Source organism: Mus pahari, chromosome 10 (assembly GCF_900095145.1).
Source record: "Mus pahari chromosome 10, PAHARI_EIJ_v1.1, whole genome shotgun sequence".
In the NCBI taxonomy this organism is placed as follows: Eukaryota; Metazoa; Chordata; class Mammalia; order Rodentia; family Muridae; genus Mus; species Mus pahari.
The window spans coordinates 77,780,327-77,787,949 of NC_034599.1; the positions used below are offsets into that span (position 1 = coordinate 77,780,327).

Genomic DNA, 7,623 nt, shown 5'->3' on the forward strand with positions numbered 1-7,623 from the left:
ATAGGGAACTTTCTGGATAGCATTTGAAATGTAAATAAAGAAAATAATAATAAATAAAAAATAAAAAAATTAAAAAGAGAACATACTGTATCAAAAAAATCTATTTTCAATATTTTACAAAAATGTGAAGGTCAACAGAACCCTGAAGATATCCGTGTGTGGGTTTCCAACTTATTTAAAGTAGTCACTGTGACCAAGAATGAACCAGGGTTTTATCTGTTTCTCCTGTCATCAAGGAGTGGGGTGGAATTGTTTGATGTATTCATTAGATGAAAAAATGAACTAAGAGATGCACACATACATACACAAGTGCATATGCATATGCATATACATACACGTCTTCCTAATTCAATCTCTAAGAACAGTTACTTCCCTAAAACTGGCAAGAGCACTCCTACAGCAAGGCTATCAATTCCACAACATTTCTTTTTTTATTTAAAAGTAATTTTTTAAAACAAGAATCTACAATAATACAGGTTATAATAACTGCTCAGGAGATAACATACCAAAGATTCCTTCAGTGCTGGGATGGCTCCTTCAGAACCAGATTCGAGTGGATCCTAAAGTGAGGCTGCAATCCGTAGAGACCGCTGTGTATGAGCAGTATCACAGGGATCGTCTGGCTCACCTCAGTCCATGAACCAAGTGTTTAAAAACTAACGCGTTGGTGATTCCCTAACAAAACCCTGTGCTGGGTTTCTGTGTATAAAACATTGCTCCCTGGTTACCTCTACCTCTGGCAGGCAACAGGACAAGAAGAGTAAAAAAAAAAAAAAAAAAAAACAAAGCGAAAAATGGAAATAAGGAGCTTTGTCTATGGAATGATGAGGTGGAGGTAAAGACCACAGTGCCACTCCCAAACTGTAACTGCAGATTGATTTGCGCAGAGCGTAAAGATTAAAACCCATGGTCTCCTCACTCCGTTCATGCTTCTGCATACTTACAGAAAAATTATTTTATTCGCTCAAGAGATCTTTTCTTCTTTAAAGATCAAACTATATTTGTTTAAAGTAAAACTTTAAAATACTAAAACCTTTTAAATTATGTTGGATGTTTAAGTATGCTTTTATTACGATCAGTCAACCCACAGCGAATGCTAGTCTTCCCATCTCCAGCACAATCAGCTCCTTCTAAACAGCTTTTTAAATACTCAGCCAAATGAAAGCATCACTGTAGTGTGTGCTCATAGAGTTTAGTGGATCAAATGAAAAAAATCAGAGGATATTATTTCATTCGTCCACGGGACACTTGTTCAACATCCACCAAATGTCAAGGCATTGCACATCGGATATGTTAGAAATAAAGAGTGAGTGAAAACCTGCTGAGTCCCCGGAACGAAAAAAGCTCGGAGCCAAGAGAGGAAAACAATACCACAGAACATGGCTGCTGCGGTTAAAAGCAAGTAGAAGTGGTGAAAGGAGAGTCAGCGTTAGTGTCAGGAGGAAGCTGGGAGGTTTCCAGAGAGATGATGCTCCGTTTCTGTTGTCATGTATTACCAGAGGCTAAGCACCGCATGTTGTAGGGGGAGAGAGAAGGGTTAGGATGGGCAGTGGCAAATGTGGTTTAGCAAGGGCTGGGCACAGTAGCCACACCTTTAACTCCAGAACCCAGTGTGTAACCAGGTCCCTGTACCAAGTCAGCAGGGGCCTAAGAACAAAACAACGGCATACTTTCAAACTGCAAATAGTTCCTAAGCACGGGAAATGTAGATCATCAGACCTGGGCTATACGGCAAGGGAGTATGTATGTGGGAATTGCATGTCTACTGCTGTACCACTCACAATAGCTGTGATATGGACCAGCCTGGATGTTCATCAGCAGATGGTGATGTAAAGAAAACAAGGTAGATATGCGCAGTGCAAGTGTACTTATCTGCAAATACCTAACTGCAGGAAAATGAATGGAACCTGAGGTTGTTCAGGTTAATTAAGTAAGCCAGACCCAGAAAGACAAATACCCCATGTGGAATCTAGGCATCAATTTATATATGATGAGAAGGAATAGGTCTAAAGGAAGTGAGCAGGAAGACAGGACAATGAAATTCATTTTCTTTGAATGGTAACCAAAAACTTAACACACATAGCACATGAGCTTTTGAAATTTTAATACACACATTTTTACAACCTTTTCTATATTGGTTATGTGTTGAAATAATAATTTGGATTATCCAGTTACCATATATTAAAATAAACTTTACCTGCTTATATTTTTGTATGCTTATTGAAAAATATGTACTTCGCATTATATAAATACGGAACAATCTGGTTTGAAATGAGTACACTGACTGTGGACATCAGGAAGTAATGAGTGGGGTTGGATCAGATGGAAGCTACAATCACATGCAAGACTGCTTACAGAAACAAAGGATCTTTAGGAAGGTTAAAGCACTTAGACATGACAAAAGTCCACCTTAACCCAAGAACCAGAGGGATATAGAGCATAGCTAGGGATACAGAGTTTCAAAGTGATGCTGGAGATACTGAGCAAGTCAAATAAGCCAGACTTGGTGATGGACAAACTGCGGAGTATGAGAAGAACCTGGAAGAATTTCAAAGTTTTTGACTTATAAAACTGGATGCAAATGCTATCATCCGGCTGCATGGGGTTTATCAGACACAGTGAGTCTGAGATACACGTGGGCAGGCTAATCCAACTGGAAGTACCTACAATTACCCACACAGAGACTGGAGAGACGCAAAACTGGGTGTGTGCTAATAAGTTATAGAGAGTGGAGGCCAACAGAAAGGATGGAGTTGGCCAAGAAACTAAGGAATGAAAAAAAAAAAAAATAGAAGACTGAGTCATGGGCAGAGGAGGGGGTGTCCCCACAGCTTGACAACAGGAGGGACTGCTTGAGTCTTCTTCTAGCAAGTCTGACAGAAGTAGTTCCGTGATGTTAAAGGGATGCAGCTTTGGAAATATTTCCTTTCCAGAGGCATCAACTGCTTTTGAAGTTCAAATGACGGTTCATCAATTTAAAGAACTGAAGCGACCTCGTCTTTCCTGCCACACATTTGAATAAACAGACTAACCAATACGCAACCAATCACAGGGTGAAATACTGTAAATAGTAATAGAAAATTGGAGCGTGGAGAGAGACTAGAAAGAATACAGATTAATGAGCATGAGAAAAGTGAAGCCTTCATTTACCTTTTTCCTGGATGCCTGTAGCTCTCCCACCCCTATCCCTCACCATTTAAATGACTTTTTAAGTTTACTTATCTTTGATTATTTTTTTTTTTGCTTGTTTAGTTAGTAAGTTAGTTATGTGGGTGTTTTGTTGAATGCATGTCTGTGTGCCATGTATACAGTTCCTGATGCCCAGAAGGGCCAGAAGAGATTCCCTGGAACTGAAGTTACAGACAGTTGTGAGCTGCTGGGAATCAAACCTAGGACCTCTGGGAGAGTAGTTAGTACTCTTAATTGTTGAATCATCTCTCAAGCCCAAAATTATGACTGTTGATCCCAAGGACATCTATCTAATCCTGAACCCATGGTTGGGCATCAACATGTATTAAGCCTTCTTTGCTTGAGCCAAGAGCTAAGACCCTCAAGCTTCTGGATGGAGATGCGCAGACAGGAGCTGGTCCATGACTGGAAACACACACACACACACACACACACACACACACACACACACACACAAATCAATCAATCAAGCAATCAATCAATCCTAAAAGAAACTTTACTTTCATAAAACCTTCTTCCACACCCCACACCCCACTTACCCAAATATAGGTACAAATACCTCCATAAAATTAATCCTCACAATGTGTTTCCTATTCACTGCACCTCCCTCTGGGGGAAAAATACTGCCGCTAGCAACTTGTTACCAACCAAAGATGCCATTACGTTTCAAGCCCATGAAGTGACTAAGAATTTACATTCAGGTGAACTGGACCAGCCCCTCACACTGGGAAATACAGTTCCCTTATTCAGCTAGAGAGCGCGAAACAAAAGGCATCTGTATCCACCCCAACTCAGTTATGCCAACAGGTAGGTTTTGCCAACTACTTTCATTCGTTCCATTCCATCCCTCAATGATGTATAAAAATAATCCACAACCTGGACCAAAGTGCCTCTCCCCTTTAACGACAACAGTGTTAACAATAATATCCTAGACTGTTCCAGAGTCTCTGAAAGGCTCCGCGCGCCCTCCTTTCCCAACCCGATCTCCACCAGTCTCCAGGGGTTTCTTTCTGGTAACTTCGTTCTTCTTTGGATCCGTCTGCACATGCTTTCCTCCAGCTTTGGGGGGCTAACAAATCCCACTCTCTCAACTTTATCTTGCTTCTCTCCAAAGCATCGGCTGATCAGCCCCGCCCCATCACGTCCATCCCCCGGCCGCAGACCTCCTCTCTCGACCGCCCCTCACCCTCCAAGCTGGCACCTCCTGCTCCTGCCTGGATCATTGGCCGATCCCCGAGTCCGACCGACAGCTACGGTTCGAGACCTAAGAGTACCCAGACGCTGCAGACTGCGACTGTCAGGAGTTTGAACTCACTCACTGTAGGGAACCACGGCTGCGGGCGGCGGCTCGGCGGCTTGGGCTCCTGGGCAACGAAGCAGAAGCCCAGCTTGCACCGCGGGAGGCTCGGCATCCGCCTCCCCGAGTTCCCATTGGTTACTGGGTTCCATACGTTCACTTCTATTGGTTATTGTAGCATCGGAAGGCGGGATGGCGAGGAAAGAGGCATCAACCATTGGTCGGCTGGTGAGGCGGGGACCCGCGACCCGCGAGGACAGTTACTGCGCGGAGCCCAGCACCCAGGACCGACCGAAAGAATGCTAACCCTTCTCATAGAGGGACGCCGGCTTCAGAAAGGGTCTGTGAAACTGGCCGCTGGACAACCCCCCTGGAAACCGTCCCTATTTATTTCTGAATATTTTGGGTTTCGTTATAAAGGAATCAATGTACTTTTCTGGTTCCGCTGAAATTGATGTGTAGGAGGGTGTGGACTTGATATTTTTATGATGCTTCTGCCTGGGTTCTGGACTTTCTTGGGATAACGCATCTTGAATATGGCTTGCGCATGGTTTTTAAGTTCTGAAGGAAATTTGTGACTAAAGGATAATGAGAACACGTTTGTTCTCGTTATGTTTTAAAAGAATTATGTTTTTAAAGGAAATATTCTGAAGTACATGACAGTGGGCTAAGGGCGGCTGGATGGCTAATTTTTCTTTTAGACTTGACAGTGCACACTAAGCAGTATTAATTGCAGTAGGTAAAGAAGCTATAAAGAAAATCTTTTCCACGGGGACTTTGACGCTCTCTGAGCTTCTCACCCAGACCGTTTAATAAGACTGTTCAGTTCCCAATTGAAGCCTGCCATCATTTATACTCCAGAAAACAGATTGAGGGAGTAGTAAGTGGTAACATCAGGATAGAATCACGTGGCTATTAACTTCCAAATCTAGCATCTTTAGAGCGTTTCTCTAACAGGATAATACCATTACTGGCAAGTCAAAAAAGTATCTAAAATTTTAGACATCTCCCAAACAAAATACCTAATTGTGTATAATTACATTTTCAGTGTCCTTATTACACTGCACAGTGTTACTCTATCAGAGGTAACAATTACTTTATTTGGCCTTGAAAAATAAGACCAAAATAACTTATAGTTCCCCAAAGCCAGTTTTACCAAATTGATGTTTTAAAGGTTTATCCGAAGTGCGTGATGATAATTTCACCTTTCTACATGGCATGACTTTGATCTGTCATTTTGTTAGGACTTCAGTTTTCTGATTATACCATTTCACTTCACTGTGTACTTCACAGGTTACAGCTTTCCAGGAAAAAGAAGAACTGAAGCTACCAAACAACATTTTAATATTTTTACTAATTGAAACTATTTAACTGCTTTAAATATTTAACTGCTGTTTCTAAAGAGTATGTTTGGGGATGCATCCTGCTCACAGTCGGGTACTCTGGGTTTGTATTTTATTCTCACAGGATTTCCTCTGTTACCACAGTGACTTCAGACTCCCTTTGGCCAATGAATGTCCCCCTCCTTTTTTTCCCCCCCTGCAGGTCTTTGCCATGTTTGATGCTCTATGGCAATGGCAATGACACACACACACACACACACACACACACACACACAAATTAACTATTTCTACATGTGTTTAAAAAACAGTGCGGTTTTTCTTATGAGATAATTACAATAGTAGACAAAAGTTCAGTTTTTCATAAGATACCATTCTTTTAAAAAGTAGTGTGTGACAGATATAATCCAAAATTTGTGAGCCTCAGACAGGAATATATCAACTTCCAGCCCTGGCTATACACATAGCAAGATCTTGTCTTAAACAACAACAACAACAACAACAGAAAGAAAAACAAAACAAACAAACAAACAACCCCCCCCCCTCGGCAATGTGCAGTGAAAGACCTTGTTGATGTTGTTCTTACATCAGTCAGGGGCAGAGCAGATGGCAGTCCTTTCTTCACCCCTAGCCTGATGCCTGGCTATGGTGGCCAAAGCCGTTCTATGCCTAGGACACACAAAAATCAAACCAAATCCAGGCAGCGCAGCACAGGAGGAGGAAAACAGACCTGCATTCTGCCATGCCGTAAGGTGAGGGCAGGGGAAAGATGCCCACAGACCTGCCTTCCACCCCACAGCATATGTAGGCCATAGACATGCAAAGCCCTGCCTACCACCAAGCTGCACATCGAGAGAGGGGGAAGACAGAAAGAGCCCTGCAGTTGCTTTGCCATCCACAGACTCCCTTCCTGTGAACAGCACAGGCAGGCCATAGGCACTCACTTGCTGCCCTGCTATGCAAGGAAATGGAGGATGTAACCAGGCATCCTACAGTGGCAACGACCACAATGTACAAATATGTGATGGCCAGTTGGGAGGGAAAGAGAAGTGGAGCAACTTGAGCATTATGAAGAGAGGTGGAACTGGAGACTCAAGGGTGGAGAGGAGTAGCCTGTTTTGAATGGCCAGTGGCACCACCTGAGGCCATGGTGAGGTCCCAGCCTAAGCTGCCACTGAAGATCACGGCTGGATCCATGGCTACACAGTGTCAGGGGTCAGTGTTGATGTCTATGGTTCATATTACCACTAGAGAACATGGGGAAGTCCCTGGCAGGAGCAGCCTATGGGGATGACATGGATGTCCAGGGACTGTCTAGAACCAGCCCCTCCCCTCACCATTGACTCCAGTGTTTTGGCCAGAGCTGGCTCTACCCATCACCAGTGTCAGCATCACTTGTTCAGGCATCATAGTGCAGCTGGCCCTGGTGGTGTGGGTGAGCTGGCCCCCTGAGTGTGGGAGAACTGACTCTGGGAGTTGGGAAAGCAGGGCTCCACCCTCACCACTCCACACTGCCACCAGAGGCAGTAGGAAGAGCTGACCCCAAGAGCAGGCCCTACACCTCACCTGGGCGGTACAGTGGGCTCTCCTTGTTTGAGAGGCTGTGAATGAGCCAGCCCCAAGGATGAGATCGAGGGAGGGCTAACCCCATCATTTGTCTGCCATGAGGTGGTGCGGGGTGGAGGTGATGCCCTCCTCACCCCTTGCTACCTGTGATAGACAGGAGAGCTGGCCCTAGGATCGTGGAAGTGGGTAAGCTGGCCTTGTCCCTCTCCAGCAGCAGCATCTATAGTATGT

The 7,623-nt window shown here is 43.9% G+C and overlaps 1 protein-coding gene across 3 annotated transcripts in view; it reads right to left on the reverse strand.

Annotated features, from left to right (window-relative positions):
* Nucleotides 1-4,593, reverse strand: part of Lca5 (lebercilin LCA5) — a 49,361-nt gene extending 44,768 nt beyond the window's left edge. Inside the window, exon 1 of one of the 3 annotated variants that reach the window (XM_021207028.1) lies at nucleotides 4,509-4,593. The gene's annotated coding sequence lies outside the window, so the exon portion shown is untranslated. Of the gene's footprint in view, nucleotides 1-4,375 lie in introns of all 3 variants that reach the window. The other 2 variants (XM_021207027.1, XM_029543830.1) reach the window with 2 other exon arrangements.
* Between the last annotated feature and the right edge of the window lie 3,030 nt (nucleotides 4,594-7,623).